The following is a 21,854-nucleotide window of genomic DNA, read 5'->3' as shown; positions in this document are numbered from 1 at the left end:
TTTAAAATAATTTGTTTTTATTCTTGTTAAATTAATCTTTAGAAAATGGTATAATATAGTAATTAACACAAGTCACAAGACATAAAATAATAGAGCTTTTATATTTTGTAATTATAAATAAAAGACGTTCATACATTTATTAAGAAAAATAGTTTTCAATTATATTATATTATTATATAAGGCATCTAGTTCTTCAAATAAAACATCAACAATCTGCAGATCTTTTCGTGGCATAGTATTAATTTGTTTTAATAAAATATTTTGTAAAACAGCCACAGCAACAATAGTAGTCAATGCTGATTTTGGTTGATTAATTAATCCAACAGACAAAACTGGAAAATGCCGTTTTAAAACACCAAAAACCCTTTCGATTACATTTCTGGTTCCGATTTGGGCTTTCTATAAGTTCAATATTTTTTTTTACTTAACCACCATTATTATAAAACTATTACATTACTAATATTAATTTTAATTACTTGATACTTTTTTTCTGCAGCTGTGGTAGGATATAACAGTGGAGTCATTAAATATTTTCTGCAGGGAAATCCACCATCTCCGAGAAGAAAATATTCTTTATATTCATTGTTTTCGAACTATGCACGTAATAAGCTATTATCGAAAATAGTACTGTGATGTACAGATCCTGGCTATCTATATAAATAATGTATTAAATATAACTCATATACATTATAACCATAAAATAATTTAAAAAAATATCAATAATTACACTATTACCTAACTACAATGTTCATAATCTCCATTTTGCAGTTTGCTATTACATACAGCTTAAACATTAAAGGAGAAGTAGGCTTTTCTATTTCTAAATTGTTTTCCTAAATTGCTATTAGGAGATTGAATTCTAATATGTAAGCAATCCATTGCATCAATTACTTTAAGGAATTGGTTGTGTCGATAAAATCCAATTTGAACTTCTTGCATTTCATTTTGAATTTTGAGCATATTTATGAACAAAGGACAAAGGCAAGCTATACATTTTGACACACGTTTAATAATTTTGCAAACAGATGACTTGTGCACTTGAATATGATCACCTATAACAGTCTATTTTGTAACACAACTATGTTAATTACTAATTAGGTATTATATTATATAATATTTAATTCTTTATTAAATCATAGCATTTTTTGTTTATTATTGTTTAATAAATATATGGCTCATAAGTGAATAAATTTGGATCACTTGCTTGAAATTTCCGTCGCATAGAATCTTAACGCTATTAATAATTGTACCTCTGGTTTTATTGCATAACTTCTATTAGTATCATGTTTTATGTCCTTTCCAATTATATTCAATAATATCATAAAGGTATTCTTTGTTAATCTGCGAGGTACACAATTTGAAATTATTTTTATTTAAAATCTAGTCCAATATTAATTATAAACAAAGTTATATTAGGATGGTAATGACTAGAGACCGGAATTTTATGCATTAATTGCTTGTTTGTACTGTGTGTATGTATGCATTTATACCAGGGTTTGAAATGTGGACGATTCAGACCCAACTGATTCCATAGACCAAATTTAATTTTGCATATTTGGAAGGTTAGGGCATATTTTTTCATAAGTGCATAATTATAATGCATACATTTTTTTCAATCTTAGTAAATAATTAAATTATTTCATGTTTTTATTTTGGAAATTGCAATTTTTAAATACTGCTATACTGGAAAAAAAATTACTGTTAACACGATATAAAATTTTATTTTCACTAGTTTGATTCTGTTGATTAAAAAAAAAAAAATTAGTATTAATTTATTGGGTACACTGTAAATGTTATATTTTATTTGTTTATTAACTGTTTTAAAAACATTTAATGTTTGTTATATATACATTTAAATATTTTGTTGATTAACTTAGATGTTGAAAGGTCCAACACTCCTAATTTTGTTAAATTTGTTCTAATGTTTGTAGTTGTTTAAAGTAATAAAAATTTATGATTCATATTAACACATATTTGGACCTTTTTTCTTTGTATATTTGCCACATTTTTAGTGCATATAATTCTGGTTTCTAGTAATGACATAATATAGACTTCCCTATATCTATTTTTGAAATCAAAATCATCATAATGTACCAGAGGGTTAAAACGATCTCTGTACAATTGTGGTCGAGGAAGGTTTATTAAAATTTCAAGCACATCACGTTTTTCATCGGAATTCGATGATGATGATGATAAATACATGGGATTCCGCTTGTACTCGCAATGACTTCAAAATTCAAATTAATTAACTGTTAATTAATGAAGCACAGAATAAAGTTGAAGTTTTCAAAATGATTTGATTTGAAATAATTAAGAAGTGAATAGTGATAAATAATAATATTACATTATCACAAAATAATTCTATCTTATCAGGCCAATAAAGTTATAGAACTCTTTTAAATATTTATTGAACCGAAATTGGGTCTAAAGGATATCGAACCGATAATACAATATTTATTGGTCCTTTGTGCAACAGGCGAAATTGTTATCGATTCAATAACCTAGTTATTGGTCGTTTCTACAACCGGGCATTAAGGTTTCAATAATGCTTGTACAATAATTATTAATGAACTGTAAAACTTAGAATTTTTTACTCATATTCTAATTAATAAAGAGAATAAGTAGTATTTACTTCATATTTTAACTTAACAGATTTTATGATTTAAAGTTAACACGTTGACTGCCACATGGCCGCCGGCGGTCATCTGTAATTCTCAAATTTTATGCATTTGTGACTGCCGGCGACCATAAATGCATTTGGTTTTATATTATTAACTTTTCTATGGCGCTACAATAATGCACTAAAATAAGGACCGTGGCGTAGCAGGAATTATTACAATTTTTTTGTTGATATAATACGTTTTTTCCCCTGTTTATTTTCTATTTTTCTATTTTTTCAAATATTAGGGTATACAAATTTAGAATACATTGAAAAATATTCTTGGCGTAAAACAAATACCAATTGAATGACCGCCAGCGGCCATGTGGCAGTCAACGTGTTAAAGATCCATATTATGGCTAAAATTTTCAACTATAAGTATTGAAATAAAAACAAGTTAAATACTTAGAACTTAATTGAATATAATATTAAAATATAATAAAATAAACATAAATATTTCAGTTAATAAAACAAATTTTTTAGTCCTTTAAAGTTAAAGAAAAATAACAAAATTGCAAAATTACAAAAATGTAAAGAAGTACTAATTTAGTACATTTATTATTATTCAACTGTTCGTATAATCCAAATGGCTCAATAAAAAAACTTAAAAGCATAAATTAAATAAGTTTAAAGAATGATTTTATGGAACTCGACATTAAAAAAGTAAACTAATAATAGTAAATTGAGTAGTAAATGTAATAGAAAATATTCTATGTAAATACTTATACTATTTTTGATTGATAAATTATAATAAAAAAGTATTGTGAAATATAATAATACTTACTATTGTATTATTTGCAAGAACTATCAAATTATCATTGAAATTATTTTCCATTAATATTGTTAGGGCTTTAAAATCTAGATTAAGTGTCTTAAAAATTAGTGATATTATGACACTGATTTGTACTATAAAGACAGTTATGCATTTTGTGATAGTCAGCATACACTTGACGTAAAATGGGATTTTATTTGCAGAGTACTTCAGTCTACTTCATCATCATCACATCAATATCATCTGACTTAATAATGTTACTGTAAAAAAATATAACTATCTATAATGTAATAAAAAATTAAAAATATATGCAATGGCTACAAACCTTTAAGGTAAACTATCTTTAACTATGATATTTTTTTATAATTGATCACTCGGGAGATAGTTTATCCAAATTATCTGAGTTATGATTGCTTTTATGTATTTGGTAGTGTTAAAATGTTGAAGTCTGGCATACATAGAACCATTGGTATATATTTGTGTATACTTATCTGGATAGGTCAGAGGAACATTGTTTGTACAATAGTTTTTTATGATATTTTAAAACAAGTTATGAATTGGGTAAAATATTACAATACTTACAATTCAACGGATAATAATTTCATACCGTCGCGGTACACATGGTTGAACATTACTGGAGTCAAAATTGTTGCTATATTCACAGATATTTATTATGCGACTATCGGTCGAAGGTATGTGTGTAAAGCAATGTTGAAGATGTAATTGAATGATTGACAATCGTGTGTTTTTGACGCCGTTTTCCAGTCAAGCACATGGAGTTGAACAAGGAGACTAGGAGAGCCTTCAGGCAATAGCCGGAAATAAGTGTCACGTAACAATCACGGACTCACGCTCCACAGGCCAATGATTAACGCCCAGACAGCCTAGTACTCACTAGTCAGTAATCAGTAATTACTAATCACAAATCAATACAAATACTAATATTTCTTATCTTCTACCGGATAGGCAGCGATTCATGTGAACGGTGCTACCTGTAGTGCTTCAAAGTTTTCGACCACGTATATTATAATCTATTAATTTCACAGATGTCTATATTGTACTATGTATAATATAAACATCTATGATTAATTTATAGACTACAGAGTAAAAATATAACCACAGAATAGATGAAATCAGAAATGGTCACCTCTCAAAAAATTACATTATTCTTATGGACTTTGGAGAGCTGCTGATAAAATGGTCCGTTATATTGAATGCATACCTCAGTGTTGCCTTAGAAAAAATCTTAAATTGAACTTTTACAATAGGTACAATATTTTACTTAAACGCAATACGTCTTATAATAATTATTTTATGATTTTGTAGGTACTTTTCGTAATATAAAAAATATTCAATCAGTGATTACTGATTAAACATTTTATAAATATTATTAAAATATATGAATTATTTTATACAGAGATAATAAGTTAAATTCAAATGAAATCAATACCTACACAGTACACATACGCAGTCGAAACACTCGAGAAACTCGATAGACGAGGATTGACGTACAGTTATTGTAGTAATATTATTATACTATATTATTATAGTTCTTGATAAGTATTGGCGTGCCCACATTATTGTGAATTCGTGAAAATACAAATACGAGTGATAAAACTACGACGCAAGCACGTATTTTCAGTTTTCTAGTGGTGGTGAATTATTAATTTATTTTTAAAAATAATTTACAAATAACAGAATTATTGCTATATATTATTATATAGTTGGTGCTCAGTAGTCAGTGGACACTGCCACACTAGACAGTAGACAGTTTGTTGTCATACCTACTACAAATTAAATTATTCTTTTTTTGTATTTTTTAGAATACAATTTAATAATTTGTTGTTCTGTTAAATTTTATTAATTTATCATAGTGCGTACTTTAAATTTAATATATTAGACATTTTTTGAAACGATCAATTGTTTTCTACAGTATACACATAAAAATCAATTTACATGTTGATTTTGACAGCATTATAGCCTTTACACTATATTTTTTTAGCTTAAGTCGTTTTTATTAGTTTCCATATAAAATAAACATAATTTAAATTATATTTTGTATGATTAATTTAATTATATTATATGTAATCGATTATATAAGTATATAAAAACTAAATACCTGCGCTTGATACCTATATTTTGTCCAAAAAGTGAAGATGTGACAAAGTATCTTTACTGTATTCATTTAATTGGTGTATTATACCATTTTTTTTTAATGATTTGTATTGTGGTAGACGGGTATGAGGTAGCAAAATATGTGTGCCTCCGGTGGCATTAAACCTTAACATGGCATTGTTGGAGGTACATATTCTTCCAAACAGATTTAGTTATATAAATGTTATCATTTTAATAATTTACCTTAGGCGGGTGAATGAAAAATGAAAATGCTAACGTTAACACCAAGGTGGATATATCCATCTTGGTTAACACCTTTACCTTATCAATCCACCTTGAAACAGTATAGGGCACAGAGACGAAATACCATAGTATATTATTATTGTTTATTAATAAATATTATATTATAATATATGTTGTTATAGTATTGCGAGTTTGTCGCTTTTAGTTAGTTAATTTTAAGGTGTTATTAAAATTAAAAATATTTATCTTAACTTAAAAATATAATTTCTAAAACATGTTTATGTTTAATTTAAGTGGTTCTACTCTGGTGGATAATGCAGAAAATGCAGGAATGTAAGCATGTTGATTTATACCGATTTTAAATACAGGCTCAAATGTTAAAACATCTACCAATAATAACTTACTATAGGTTTCAGGCACTTTTGCAATATATATAGTATAATAATAATAATATATATACTATATGTATACTTAAAATAATTAATCACCCTCGATTTGTATATTGTTGATAATGGTTAAATGGCTTAATTACTTTTACTGAAAATTGATTAATAAATATTAACAAATTTATTATTTTTGCAATATTTTGTGTAATTACATATATTCTAAAATTGCTATATATAAATAATTTTATCAGTGTGGCTTTAGATGTTTAGAACATCTCTAGAAGTTCATTCATTGTGATCAATATCATAAACTACAACTAATTTTGGTTAAGGGGACCTATATTAATAAGAAAACTACAAACACAATTTTTTTTCGTTTGGTAGGTAACTTAGGTACTCTTTAACATCATTATTATTCAGAGCTTACCCTACATTAGTAACAATTAAAACTAAATCAGTTAATTTTTAATAAACTGATTAGTGATTATTGTAAAAGAAATAGGAAATAATTTTATTTTTAACTATTTAGGATTTTCCCTTGGTAACAATACAGTGTCAAATGTTCCATTAAATTTTTATTTTTGTTCAACTGCAACTATGGTTGCTATATCTACTTCTTCATTCCAACTTGGAACTGCTTTGAATGTTAAACTGTTAAACCTACAGCATTTCTTACTAGTACACAATTGACATTGGAAACAACAGTTAATGTAACTACTTTTGCTAGTCTTGGGCAGTGGAGAGTTAAAACTCAACTTATTTGGTTATATTAGCATAATAAACTTAATTTAAAAGTCTTAAAGAAGCAATAAGAAAAAATCTTTGTACATTTATCACCAATTCTTGATTATTCTTTTATTTATGAAAATCAATTTCTCCCAAAATATATTAGGTACTAATTTTCAATAAATAATTAAATTAATATAAATTAGTTATCATTTTTAGTTTCCTGTGGTGTAGATATAGCTTCAAATTTAAAATAAGGTACCTACATAGCTAACAAAAATTAATGCATGTTTATGAAATACTTAGCTCTAAACAAAGAAGTGCCTTTTAGTTAGTGTCCATAGTTGAATGCTAGTATTTTACTAAAAAATATTAATACTATATCTAATTATATAAAAATTAATCTTTCTGTTAAGATTTAAATAATATTTGTCAATATAATGTAACTACATTTTAGTTACCTACACATAAATTAGTTTATGATATATTTAGCATATGTATATTGCATTTGAAAATTTGTTTTAATCATCAAGTTTTTTTTTATGTTTTTAACACATCCTAGTCCTAGTGATTAGTGAGCTAAATGCCAAGCTTTGGATTTGATATTGATGCCACAATACCACAATCAAATATACAATACAATGTTAAGATAGACCAAATAAAGTACTTTAACTATTTTTACAAATTGTCTTAAGCAGCAAAAACACCAATGAGCACTGAATTGGCAAAAAAAAAATGAAGTTTCAGGTGACATAGGTCAATATTAGGTCAAAAAATTACAATGTATAGAACATAATTTAGACAAAAAAAAACATCTGTTGAAAAATTAAAATATAAAATTAATAAGTTCAGTTCGTGTCGAGACACCGTACAGTCCACACGCATGTTAATCGTTTCGCCGTTCCCCTTTTATCTGCTTCCGATAGCAAAGTCATTAGTGCTCGCTGCGGTCCCCAGCGCAAGTCGCGCCGCTCGCGGGACTTCAAATTACTGGTAATGTATAAACATATTTATCTACGTCATTATGAATTCTTGTAATAGTAATCCCAAAAGTTCAAAACTCAAAACCAATAACGAAACTAAAATTAATAAAACGCCACCATAGTTAAAAATACCAACATCATTACCAAACCAAATGGGCGATCTCTCTCTATCAAACTTCTCAGACAATGAACAAGACTGGCAAACAGTCTCTCTAAACCCAGTCAAACGCGTAAGATCTCCAGGTCACGCCACATCTCCACTTTCGAAAAAAGACACGAGCATTTTCACCTCCGCAAATCGTTTCTCTCTTTTAGCTCCTCCTGAAGAAGATACACAATTGGTCATGGAAGTGACTGAACAACCAGACACCAACCGAACAACCGCAGACATCTACCATAACCATTCCTCCAAACCCGCCGCCTATATTCATAGAATCGGAGCTAAATTTCATTAAGTTTGTTATTAAAATTAACGAACTAACCAAGTCCTCTCGTTTTGAGTGTAAAGCTTCTTCCAAAGGTCTGAGATTACAAACGTTCAACTCGGATTCTTACAGAGCCGTTGTAAAATACCTTAGAGAAAACGAAGTTCCCCACCACTCCTTTCAGAACAAAGAAGATAAACCGTACAGAGTAGTGATTATAAATCCTCACCCATCAACAGATATTTCATACATAAAAAGTGAACTCTCAGCTCTAAGCTTCCAAGCAAGAAATATAAAAAAATGCACGTCATAGACAATCAAAATTGCCCCTCCCAATATTTTTTTATTGATTTACAGCCTGATTCAGTCAATTCTGCAATCTTTAAACTAATCTCACTCTGCTTCACAAAAATTAAAGCCGAAGCTCCGTACCCCAAAAAAGACTTTCACAATGTCTCCGCTGCCAATCTTATGGCCACACACGTACATACTGCAGCCACCAACCTCGGTGCGTTCGCTGTGGCGATCTGCACGACTCTTCTTTATGTCAAAAAAATCGAAGTGAACTTGCCAAATGTGCCTTATGTAGTGGCCCGCACCCAGCAAACTATAAAGGTTGTACTGTCCATAAGGGCATTGTCAAAACACGAAAGCTCCAGTATTCTAATCCCTGGCGTAAGAATACTTCAAATTCTCAAGAACCAACCACTTCTTCCAACATTCAAAAACCAAGCCAGACTGACTTCCCTCCCATCCCGAAAATCAATGAACATACTAATATTCTCCAGAATACGCCTTCCCCCTACCCAACCTGCCTCAACCAATATTAACGAACAACTCTCCTCTTTTATAAATGATTTTAGATCATTAATCAATCCATTAATCTCACTACTTACAACACTCATTGACAAACTCATAAACACCAATGGCCGCCAATAAACTATCCACTTTAACCATTCTTCTTTGGAATGCTAATGGAATCTCAAATAATACAAACGAACTTCAAATCGCCCTAAAAGAAAACAATGTAGATATTGCCCTCATTACGGAGTCTCATCTCACCTCCAACTCAAAATTCAAAATATATGGATACGACTGCCTTCAAGCAAATCACCCTGAAGATTCAGCCCACGCTGGTGCTGCTCTTCTAATTTCTTCCAAAATCCCACACTCCTTTTCCTCCGAAATCTATTCAAAACATGCAACTAGCCGCTACATCTGTAAGTATAAATTCCATACCTACTTCAATAATATCTGCCTACTTCCACCCCAGCTGCCAATTCCCTGCAGAAAATTTAGCCCTATATTTTCAATCACTTAACAACACATATATCATCGGCACTGATTTCAATGCTAGCACGGAGCCTGGGGATGCCGTTCAACGAACACAAGAGGCCGCACATTGCACAACTTTATCTCAAACAAACGTTTCAAAATTATTTCTCCAGCCTCTCCCACCTATTGGCCAACTCATACAAACAGACATCCTGACTTCCTTGATTTCTTCCTTTTCAACTTACCAAATCACATTCACACTAATATTACAAATATAAACGATCCAGCCTCTGACCACACTCCGGTCATCCTCAAAATACGAGCCTTCATCGACTTCTGCCCGCACACTAAAATCCGAACAGACTGGAACAAGTTCTGTAATACAATGTCAACTCTCTCCTCCCTTAATATAAGTTTTAAAAACTCAGATGATATCGAAAATGCAGTAAGCATCCTTACAAAAAATATTCAAGACACCATCTAAGCATCTAACACCACTTTTCCAGCTCAAGAAAATCACAACATAAATATCACGCCAGAAATAAAAGAGCTCATCAGGATTAAACGCCGTGCTCGGAACACCTGGTAACGGTCCCACTACCCAATCGATAAACAACGATACAACTATTACTCCAACACACTTAAATCAACTCTTAAGAAGCACAGAAATCACTCATATTATGCCACCTATCTCCAATCTCTCTCTCCCTCAAACGGTTCGCTGTGGAAAAAAACCAAATCACTTCTAAAACACAAAACTGTCATCCCCCCTCTTTGTTACAAAACAACAACCTTGCTATCATTCCACAAGAAAACTCTGAGCTTCTGGCTTCCCACTTAGCAAACACATTCAAACCGCACAACATCTCTCCAGACACTCCTCATCTGCTACGAGTGGAAGAATTCATTTCATCATCTCTACCAATGGCTCCACCAGCATCGCCTACGTCACCCGGAGAAGTTCTTTCGGTTATCAAAAAACTGAAGAAAAACAAATTACCAGGCCACGATGGCATAAATAACTCAACAGCCAAAAACCTACCACCAAAAACCATTATCCTTCTCACATATATTTTTAATGCTATTTTCCGTCTGTCCTATTTCCCAAACTCCTGGTAATCAGCCATGATAATAACCATCTCAAAACCTGGAAAACCTCCTGACACTCCTGAATCCTATAGACCAATTAGTCTTCTTCCCACAATCGCTAAAATATTTGAGAAAATTCTTCTCAAGAAACTCACTGCCATCGCTATAAAGCAAAATGCTCTTCCCGATTTTCAATTTGGTTTCCGCGCCAACCACGCAACGTTCCACCAACTATACAGAGTAGTAGACTATATCGCCACAACACTCGAAACTAGAAAATACTGTTCCGGTCTTTTCCTCGATGTGGCTCAGGCATTCGATACCGCGTGGCACGACGGCTTTTTATTCAAACTAAAAAACATCTTCCCGGCGCCATACTACTTACTTCTCAAATCTTACCTAAGCGACAGAAGCTTCAGAGTTAAAATAAATACAACACTCTCCAGTTTGCAAACAATCTCAGCAGGCGTCCCACAAGGTAGTGACATCGTTCCTTTCCTCTATACTTTATTCACAGCAGACATCCCTACCTCAGTCAATACCCTTATCGGGACCTACGCCGACGACACAGCCGTACTCCCCTCCAGCCATGGTATTCATGAAGCAAATCTCCGACTTCAAAACCACCTGGACATCCTTTCCCACTGGTTCAAGTCATGGAAAATCAAAGTCAACGACTCCAAATCAGCTCAGGTTACATTTGCACTCCGCCCGGGAGTACCACCCCTTTTAACGTTCAACAATAAAATCATACCACAGACTAATGAAGTAAAATACCTCGGTCTAGTCTTTGACAAAAGACTAACCTGGGGCCCTCACCTCAAAAATAAACGGAAACAACTGAACAGCCGCCTGCATATTTTAAGACCACTCCTAAAATCAAAAATGAGCACCTCTAACCGTCTACTATTATATAAGAGCTTACTTCTACCTATTTGATCCTACGGAATCGTCCTCTGGGGTTCAGCTAAACCAGCTAACACCAGAACTATCCAAGTGTGGGGAATATATAGTTGTGTTATATAATATTTTAATTAGGTACACAAAAATTTTACTATATTATAATAATTATAATATCATATTATATGCGTATGATAAACGATAGGGCTTATATAATGTATTGTTAGTTTTGTAAATAGCTTGTCGCAAATCCGCGATCGTTGCCCGATGCGATTGTGGGATTTATTATTCTGGCTGCATACGAACTGAGTCCCAGTATAACCTTTTTTGACGAATTGAGTCCCGGGTTGTTTAAGGGTATATACCAATTGAGTCCAGTGAAATTTTAGGTATAATACTAATTGAGTCCATGTTTTAATACTGAGTCCCGTCAAACTAAAAAAAAAAACATTTTCCTTCCCATTTTCTGTCTATTTATTAAATTTTCACTCGGTTGTTCATGATTATGACTAATATATTTCTCAACTATAGTATTAAATTCATTGAATTTAAAAAATGACTTACAGTTATTTTTGCAACAAGTCTAGCGTTGGTGATTATTGGCTAAATTCTTGTGAAAACGAAATTTGTATCCGTCGATTACAAATATAGTTTTATTTCTTTCACTTAGTATAACTTCATCCATGATGCTTGGTGTACCTCGTAAACTAGAGTGTGTAATATAATAAAAAAAAAATTCCTAGTTGATATGAACAATATCAGTAGATATCGGTAATTATTTTACTAGCGACGATAGAAATAAAATCTAAAATTCCCGGCCTATAGTATAATAATATGTTACCATATCATCTGATGAAAGTCATAAAAATGATATGAACGAAATGTATATATAGTATTATATACGTATATTGTACATCCATTTTGACGCCCGGCACGGCTGTGCGGCATAATTTTCGCTTTGTCTGGACTCGGACGGTTGATTTTATATTTTACTCAAAATAATCCTCGGACTCAATTCGTATACTATTAGTTTCTTAACCCTGGACTCAATTAGTATATAATTTTTTTCCCCTTCAGGTATAGGGACTCAATTGATATACAGCGATTATTCTATATTATTTATTATTTTATTTTATTTATATTATTTATACTATCCGTATCGAGTATTTTAATTATATTATATTCAGTTTTTACCGCACCCGTCATGTGTTACGATCGATCTTTTCCGTACCGACCGAGTAACGTTTTCGTATTTAGATACATAATTTTTTTTATATGTATATATTATACTGTCTTGTTATTCTAGATTGAATTTGTAAATTATACTTATTATTATGTGGCACCCAGTGTAAAATATTTTTATTGTTTAGTGTGAAATATATACGTGGGTGAAACCACAATTGGTGATCTCAGCGTGATCTCGGAGCACATAAAGTTTAGACAGTTTAGTTCTAAAACAAAAACGTAAATTAATGATGCGAGTGCGATTTTTAACGCGACCACCGAAATGCATTCTTCACGGAATTTTAAAATACCACCGGCGTTCTGGAGAACGAATGGCAAGACAAATATTGTTAATTAAATTTTTTAAATATAATCAATAAAATTAACTTACTTCTGTATTTATGGTGTCCCTTTTTTCATACACCGGTTTCAAAAAACTTTCCATTTTTTCGTAGGCAAACCAACTTGGTGTAAACACTTGGTCCGTACCTGCCCCTGATTTGTTGGTGGTCTTTTTTTTTGTTAAAAGTGGTCGAAATGTTGACATTAGCGATTTTTTTTTTTTCTTCAGCTCTTTGATATCCACTGGTATGCTCATTGGGTCTTTTATTTTTTTCCAAATACTATATATTATGATTTATGTCAATACGGGACAAACAATAATAATTATAGACGACATAGCCCCCGAAAATACTCGAATGTGCTATATATGTATATTATAATCCTATTATAATTACTTTTCATATATAGTATTTGTTTTAATTTAAAATATAATTTCTAAATATAACAGAATTAACTATGTAATATTATGTATTGTGTATAATATAATATGAGAAAACGATAAATTCCAGAATATTTAATAGGAACCTCACAGCTGATCCATTTTGTGATTTTGATACAGGTAAAATTACGTACTGAAGTCATTTAGGGCAAATATTATTTTTTTTTACGGTATTACATCTTACAAAAAAAAAACTATAAAAACACAGTACCTAAATGGGATAAATGTATTTAAGTCTGAGTTATATTTTAATCTCATCGATTTATGATTTACTTGTTTAGGAATTAAGAATAAACGTAAATACACATACCTATAATTAATTAATTTTTTTTAACTTCAATAAAATAATTGACTTTTTTAACTCGTACGGCTAGCATTGTCAAAATAATATGTCCTATACCACAATCATATATATCTATGTATACAAATTATTATGTATATTATTCTTTTAAAAATAAATTATTTAAAAAAAAAAACTCGCACGGCCAGTCAACGCCAGTCACCATGCCGTGAGGGAGCAAACGCCAAGTTGAATCTAAACATTGGTGGTCCTTTGACTTGTGTAAGGTTTACCGACAATCCACCGGTACAAGCCAGTAACCAACAATTGTACTTGTGAAGCCTCCTATACGACTGGCGTGTTTTCACCAGTGACAAATATTGGCCAAGTACACCAGTCGTGTGGGACCGCCTTAATCCGTGTTCGGATTAGCGTAGGGTTACCATAAAAGTTCAAGTACTGACCGGGACATTTACAAAAAAAATTTGAACAACATTTTTTTTTTATAATATTAAAATTTAGAACTCAGTGTAATGAATATATATATATGTAGAATAAAATAATAATAGTATTGAATTTTGAAAGAAATTAAATTAGAAGATACATTTGATTAATGAAACATTATTTATTTATTTATTTTGAAATATTATATTTTTCTGACTTTTTCACCTGTTTCAATAGCTCTGGTTTTCCCATAGCATAAGTATGAAATTCTGAACAAGTCATTTTGAAATTAAATTTGCATTAAATGATACTTTCTACAGTTTCTACTTGAAGACGGTTACGTTCTTTTGTCCACTGGGCCATTATCAGTAATTTTTATAAAAATATAATTTAATATAATTATTGGTACTAATATTATTTACACATAACCGGGACTTTTGTAGGGTCTAGCGGGACGACCGGGACCGAAGTCATGAACTGGTGACATGTCCCGGTGTACCGGGACGTATGGCAACCCTAGATTAGCGTATTATCATATTACGGTCTGTACGGACATATTGGTTTTGCCGTGTGACGTTAAAAAAAAAATAAACCTCGTGGTCAAAATAAAATACGGCGTGTGGCTCAGTGTGTGAGTGACGATATTCGCTCAGTGTGTCAAGTTGTCGAGTGTTCCTGGGAGCTTGTTTATTGCCCAATTATTGTGGTGTTGTGGTGCAATGGCTAATACGGACGACAATGGGATTGATGGTAACACTGAAACGGTATCACAACACCGTCGATGGATTGGTGATATGTCGAACGTATTACCAGAGTTGACCCAATTAAGTCGATAATGACAATCGATCAGTGGATCGATAAGATCGAAGAATACGCTACCATGTACGAGTGGGATGACGTATCGGTGCAACATTTTTCGTTGTCAAAACTCACGGGAGTAGCCAAATTGTGGCGTGACAGTCTACTTCGTGCGGAACGAACATGGATAGACTGGGTTCAATTGTTAAATTGATAATTTTCCAACTACGTCTGTCGAAGATATAGTAAAAATTAAATTAGAAGCACAAAATTACACTCGTAAAGCTGGCCATAACGTAATTGAATATTTTTATGAAAAAATTTCGAGATGCAATCGTGCGAATATGGATGACAATGAGACAATTCGATGGGTAGTACGAGGACTAGGAAACGATAGATACCGTGATAATCTAGTTCCTCTTGAAAGATATAAACGCCCACCAGAATTATTGTCACACTTAATTTCTGCCATTGAATACATAAAAGACAAAAACGAAAAAGAAATGAGTGCTAATAACGACAAAAATACGGTAACAGATAAAGAACGATCGGCGAATAATCGAAATGCCACGAAATCGACTGTTATTTGTTTTCGATGTCGAACCACGGGACATACAACCAAAAATTGTAAAAGCAAAAGTGCGTCACAGATAATTTGTTTTCGGTGTTCCAAAGTCGGACACAAAGCAAACGAGTGTAGAAGTACGGTGACTTCGGAACATAATAATATCACCACAAGTAACACTACCGGAAAACAACAGAAATCAGCGGTGTTACAATTGGCAAATTCAACGGTACAAGATAAGTGTTTTATAAATGCTATCGTGAAAGACACTTGTGTACGAGCATACATAGATATGGGAGCATCGTGTGTGGCGATGAAGGAAAGTGAAGTAAACAAATTAAAAACCACATATGATGCCGAAGTTTGTGACGAATTCATCGGATATGGTTTTGGTCGAGTAAACACGCTAGGTCGTTTCGAAACTGTTATTTCTATCGATGGCGTTAGTGCTTGCGTAATGGTTAATGTTGTACCGGACGATGTCCAAGAAATAGCACTACTAATAGGACATCCGTTCACAGAATAACCACACATTATGATTACCAGTACAGCGGGCAAATTGAAAGTCGAAGAAATAATACCAAGTGATGCTGTGAATCTCGTTTCCAAAACACCAATGTGGGCGAATGATGCCGTTGTTATACCAAATAATCACGTGGGGCATATTTCGGTAAATACAAATTTTTACAATGAAGATTTATGTATCGAAGGCGGTATTAGGGCGACACAGCAAATGGTTCAAAAATGCTTGGTCTCGACAGATGACCGAGGTTGTGCCACGATACCAATCCTAAATTTATCGGACCGTGATTATATGGTGAAGAAAGGTGACACGGTAACCAGAGGAGTGATATTCACTGAATCAGATATCACTCCGACGGCCGAACGTGAAGTAAATACAGAAGCAGTCCAATCGCAAGAAATTAAAAGTGATTTATACGCCGACGAAGTTGAATGTGTACGAGATCTTTTAAATGAACACAAAGGCCTCATAGCTCGGAATTTACGTCAAATAGGTTGTACCAATTTGGCAGAAATGAAATTGGTTTTGTGAGATGACAAACCAATTGTGTATCGACCGTATCGTTTGTCTTATTACGAAAGAGAACGAGTTCGAAGCACGGTAGACGATTTGAAGAATGCAAACTTCGTGGAAGACAGCAATTCGGAGTACGCCAGTCCTATACTCCTCGTTAAGAAGAAGACAGGAGACATACGTATGTGTGTGGATTATCGTGCAATCAACAAAATAACTGTTCCGGACAAGTATCCACTGCCACGGATCGACGATCAAATCGACCGACTTCATGGTAACACTTATTTCACCAGTTTAGATTTATTCTCGGGATACTACCAGGTACCAATTAATGACCCTGTCACCCTGATACTCGTGCTAAATTATTTTTTGTAACTCCCGACGGTAAATATACGTTTAAACGCATGCCGTTTGGACCTACTAATTGCCCAGCTATATTTTCCCGTATGATTAATACCGCGCTAGGTAAACTATTGCATTAGCGTACTTAGGCGATATAATAATACCAAGTAAATGTAATGTAGAAGAGGGATTACATAGATTAAAATTAGTTTTATTGTCGTCAGAGGACGCAGGGTTAACTATAAGGCTAGACAAATGTAAATTTTTTATGAAAAAAATCGATTATTTAGGGTTTGAGATAAATGGACATGGTGTCGAACCGGGACAGTGTAAAATAATGGCTGTCAAACATTTCCCTGTACCCGAAAATGTTAGATTGGTGAGAGGTTTTATTGGTTTGGCTAATTACTTTTGCAGATTTGTAAAAAACTTTGCAATTATAATCAGGCCTTTGACGGATCTACTGAGTAAAAATAAACGCTATGAGTGGGGAAAATTACAAAATTATCCATTTGATACTATTAAAATGTTACTGAGTAGTCGACTCATATTGGCAATATATAACCCGGATGCACACACGGAAGTTCACACTGATGCGTGTATAAATGGTATAGCAGGAGTGTTAATGCAGGTCGGGTCGGACAATAAATTACACCCAGTGAGTTATTATAGTCGAAAGACGTTCAGTGAGGAGTCGAAATATCATTCTTTTGAATTAGAGGCGTTAGCTATCGTTCGTTCATTAGAACGGTTTCGAGTTTATATAATTGGTATTCATTTCATAATTAAGACCGACTGTAATAGTTTAAAATTACTTGCGGAAAAAAAAGATTTAAGTCCTCGCATCGGACGATGGTTTATGAAGTATTCCAAGTTTAATTATACTATTGAATACATAAGGGGAGATAAACACTTGGTTCCAGATGCATTGAGTCGAGGACCCGTAGAATCAGCATCGGAAACGAAGGTCGCGAGTTTGCACGTATTTAATATACGTATCACGACTGATTGGGTGGCCGCACTACAACGAAGTGACAAGGAAGTTTCTAATATAATTACCAAAATTGAAGCGAAAGATCCCACCGTCGAAAATAAGTACATAGTAGAAAGTGGACGGTTGTATGGACTTACAGAAGGGAGGTGGAGACTATTTTTACCTGAAGAATTACGGTATGATGTGGTTAGTATAACGCATAGAGAATTTTTACATTTAGATATAGACAAAACCTTGAATAAAGTAAAAGAGTGTTTCTATTTTCCAAAAATGAGAGACTTTGTAACTAAATATATAAATCGATGTGTTAATTGTATATTTTATAAAACACCTAAAATTGGGGATGTGTATTGGCACCCTTTAGATAAAGGTAACGAACCCTTTCATACAGTTCATTTAGATAATTTAGGGCCATTTGTCCTGACTGAAAGAGACAATAAATATGTATTAACTATTGTTGATGGGTTCAGTAAATATGTTGTATTAAAGGCCGTTAAAGATGCGACTGCTGTCGAAACTGTAAATTGTGTGTTAGAGTTTTTGTGTAACTATGGTAAACCGACGAGATTGATAACCGATAGATGTACAGCGTTTACCGCGTCAGAGTTTGAGCGTTTTTGTCGAAACCACAACATGATATACGTTAAAGTTTTGGCCAAGAGTCCGCGTAGTAATGGTCAAGCAGAAATTATAAATGGCATAGTAGTACGGTGTTTAGCGATGACCACGGGAGACGAAGAAAATAAAGATTGGGATTTAAAGTTAATGGAGGTACAATGGTCTTTGAACAATAGCGAGAATCGTATAACTAAAACAAAACCATTCGAAATAGTACATAAGTATCGGTGGAAGACATAAACGCCAAAATTAGATAAGAAAAAATAAAGTCGTATCGTACAAAAGCGCCAAAATCCTTGGTACCTGTGTGCCACGGTTAATAGATGTTAAATAACAGATATTAAATTTAGAACTATATCGTTCAAAAACTCCAAACATGATTAAACATCTTAATCGACAAATGTCGACAATTAGATTATATATCTGATTACGATAGATTGTCACATAGACAGTGTGTAAGCAGTTTTGTGTTACAAGTTTATAACATATTGTCAGTACCTACTTTGTAAGCATTCGCTGCATTCGTGTAAGCATCATTCGTTAAAATGGATTTTACAAAAACTATTACGAATAAAGGTGTTGTGTTATTTCATTTAAAGAGCAAAAATATAGATTTTTACGAGAAATGGCCAGTGGTAATGTGTCATTGAGGTGTACCAAAAAAAAATGTTCTGCTAGAATACAGATGGATAAACCTATGACTACAATTATTGTTAGTATTAATGGTGAGCATTTACACGAAATAGTGAACGATCATGATGCCCAGTGTCATATTTTGCGCAATAATTGTAAAAGAAAAGCAATCGAAAATATAACGGACCGACCATCGAAAATTATGCGTCACGAGTTGTGTGCTGCTGAAAATACTACAAGGTTTCAGATGATATTGGAAATATTCGAGTTTCAATGTACAGACAACGACGTAAATAATTGCCGACAACGCCTCAATCATTGGAAGAAGCTATTAATCAAGTTAGTAACCGGAATATTTTTACTAATAGGAACGAAACGTTTTGTCACGTAGATACAGAAAGCAAAATCATTTTTCTGACCACTAAATCTAATATTCAATACATGTGCCACAATAGTTCACTTTTAGTTGCCGATGGTACATTTTACGTTTGTCCGAAATTCTTTTACCAACTATATACGATACATGCTTATAGCTGTGGAAGATATTTACATTTAAGTTACTGTCTACTACCAAGTAAAACTTTAAATTGCTATGAATCTATGTGGAAATACATACAAAAATTGTGTGAAAAATATATTTTAGAATTTTCTCCTAAAACACTCCTAGTTGATTTTGAAAAAGCAGCACATGATGGATTTTTAGCAGTCTTTCCAAATTCAAAAATAAAATGTTGTCAATTTCATTTAGGGCAATCGTTGTTTCGAAAAATTCAAATTTTGGGTCTTCGAAATGAATACACGAAGTACTCTGAAATAGGGATTCGGTTGAAGTCTTTTTTTGGTTTGGCTTTTCTTCCTTGCACCGAAGTATCTGATGCTTTTGAAGATTTAATGTCCATCGCACCCGAAGATCAAACAATTTTAAATTTTAGTGATTATGTTTTAGAAACATACATTATACATTGATTCTAGAATATTTCCATCTAAAATTTGGGCTGAAATTCCGGATAATGAGGTTATACGAACTACAAATGCAGCTGAATCATATCATCTACATTTAAAAGATCAATTTTATTTGGCTCACTGTTCCGTCCATATAGTAATTGATGTATTTTTAAAATTACAAAGTGAAACATACTTATTTATGAACTATCCTCCTAACAATAAATTAAAGGTATCTCACGAAGAAATAATTGTACAATGGAAGAAATATCAGGATGGTGAAATAAATCGTTTAGAATATGTGAAAAAAGTAGGATTAAAAAATCAACCAATTTATTAAATTTATATTTATTTGCATGTATATTATAATTTATTATTGAAAAATATAAAATTTTAATTTTAGCGCAAATTATTTGTAATTTTTGCACCTTTGGCGCTTATTTCACATGTTAGGTATAGAATATTATATTGGCGCTTATGTCCTACACATTTTGGCGCAAATGATAGGTCATTTTTGTGCATTTGGCGCTTCTGTCATATAGCCATAAGTATAAGGCTAAAGGTCCCGTAAATAATCCGTTAGCTGCTAAAATCGCACAGCTAAATAAAAAAAAAAATACTTCTCTCAAAGACATTAATCTCACAGAATTATTAAAGCAAAATAGATTGAAGGAAGAGAAAAAATATCGGGTCGTATAACAACACCAACGAAATATCCAAAGGGGGACCTAATACTAGTTAAATGGGAAGCTCCGGCGACTGGTCAAAGTCGTAAATTAGAACCGAAGTATAAGGGTCCTTATCAAATAAGTCGCGAGTTACGTTTTGACAGGTATGTCGTAAGTGACATTAGTGGGGAACAAGTAGGAAAAAGACCATTTAGTTCAGTTATAGGTTTTGATAGATTAAAATTAATTAAAAGAATTCAGTAAATGTATTTTTGTAGAAAAAAAATGTTTATTCTTAAATCATTTATATTATATTTATGTTTAATTATAATAATTTGCAGATGTTATCATTTATGTCATTATTATAATATTGTGATAATGTTTAATTAATTATTTTTAATATTACCTTTGTTAAAATTATTTCGTAATAACAATGAATTATTTTGTTTTATTTTTGTTAAAAAAAAAATGTAAATTTGTCGAGACGACAAAATGTCAGGAGTGGCCGACTGTGGTAATCTTAATCTGATAAGATAATGGTGATATTGTACAACGCACCCGTCAGGTGCGTCTACGCGCGGAAGAGGGACGTTAGTTACCCGGTCGACCGCGACGCGAGACGTTTCGTATAAATAATAAAGTATTGTGTAACATAAATTAGTGAATTTATTTAATATTTGTCAGTACCTATACAAACCCAGCTCGTCTTAACTTGCACGACACATAATACAAACAATTTTGAAATATAAAAATTGAAAATGTCAATAATGAAAGAAATAGTGATTCTTAGATGATAAAAGTATTACTCTGTATTATATAGCTATAGTAACATAGGATAGATAGTAATATTTAGAAAGAAATAAATTATTTTTAAATAAATAATTTGCAATCACAAATCATAACATATTTTAATTTAATAAGACAGTTTCAAATTTAAAAACTAAATTAAAAAGAAT

At 32.2% G+C, this 21,854-nt stretch overlaps 1 long non-coding RNA gene across 2 annotated transcripts; it reads right to left on the bottom strand.

Annotated features, from left to right (window-relative positions):
• Positions 1–264: 264 nt before the first annotated feature.
• Positions 265–4,739, bottom strand: LOC132926386 (uncharacterized). 2 transcript variants are annotated; one of them, XR_009661426.1, is made up of 6 exons: positions 4,014–4,739; positions 3,757–3,922; positions 3,444–3,691; positions 736–1,062; positions 477–651; positions 265–399 (listed from the first exon to the last, which is right to left on the bottom strand). It is a non-coding gene; the product is annotated as an uncharacterized LOC132926386 (long non-coding RNA). The 2 variants fall into 2 exon arrangements; XR_009661427.1 differs by having other exon boundaries at positions 477–647.
• Positions 4,740–21,854: the final 17,115 nt, after the last annotated feature.

The sequence above is a fragment of the Rhopalosiphum padi genome, chromosome 3, assembly GCF_020882245.1.
Source record: "Rhopalosiphum padi isolate XX-2018 chromosome 3, ASM2088224v1, whole genome shotgun sequence".
In the NCBI taxonomy this organism is placed as follows: domain Eukaryota; kingdom Metazoa; phylum Arthropoda; class Insecta; order Hemiptera; family Aphididae; genus Rhopalosiphum; species Rhopalosiphum padi.
This window is presented reverse-complemented; position numbering and strand designations above follow the sequence as displayed.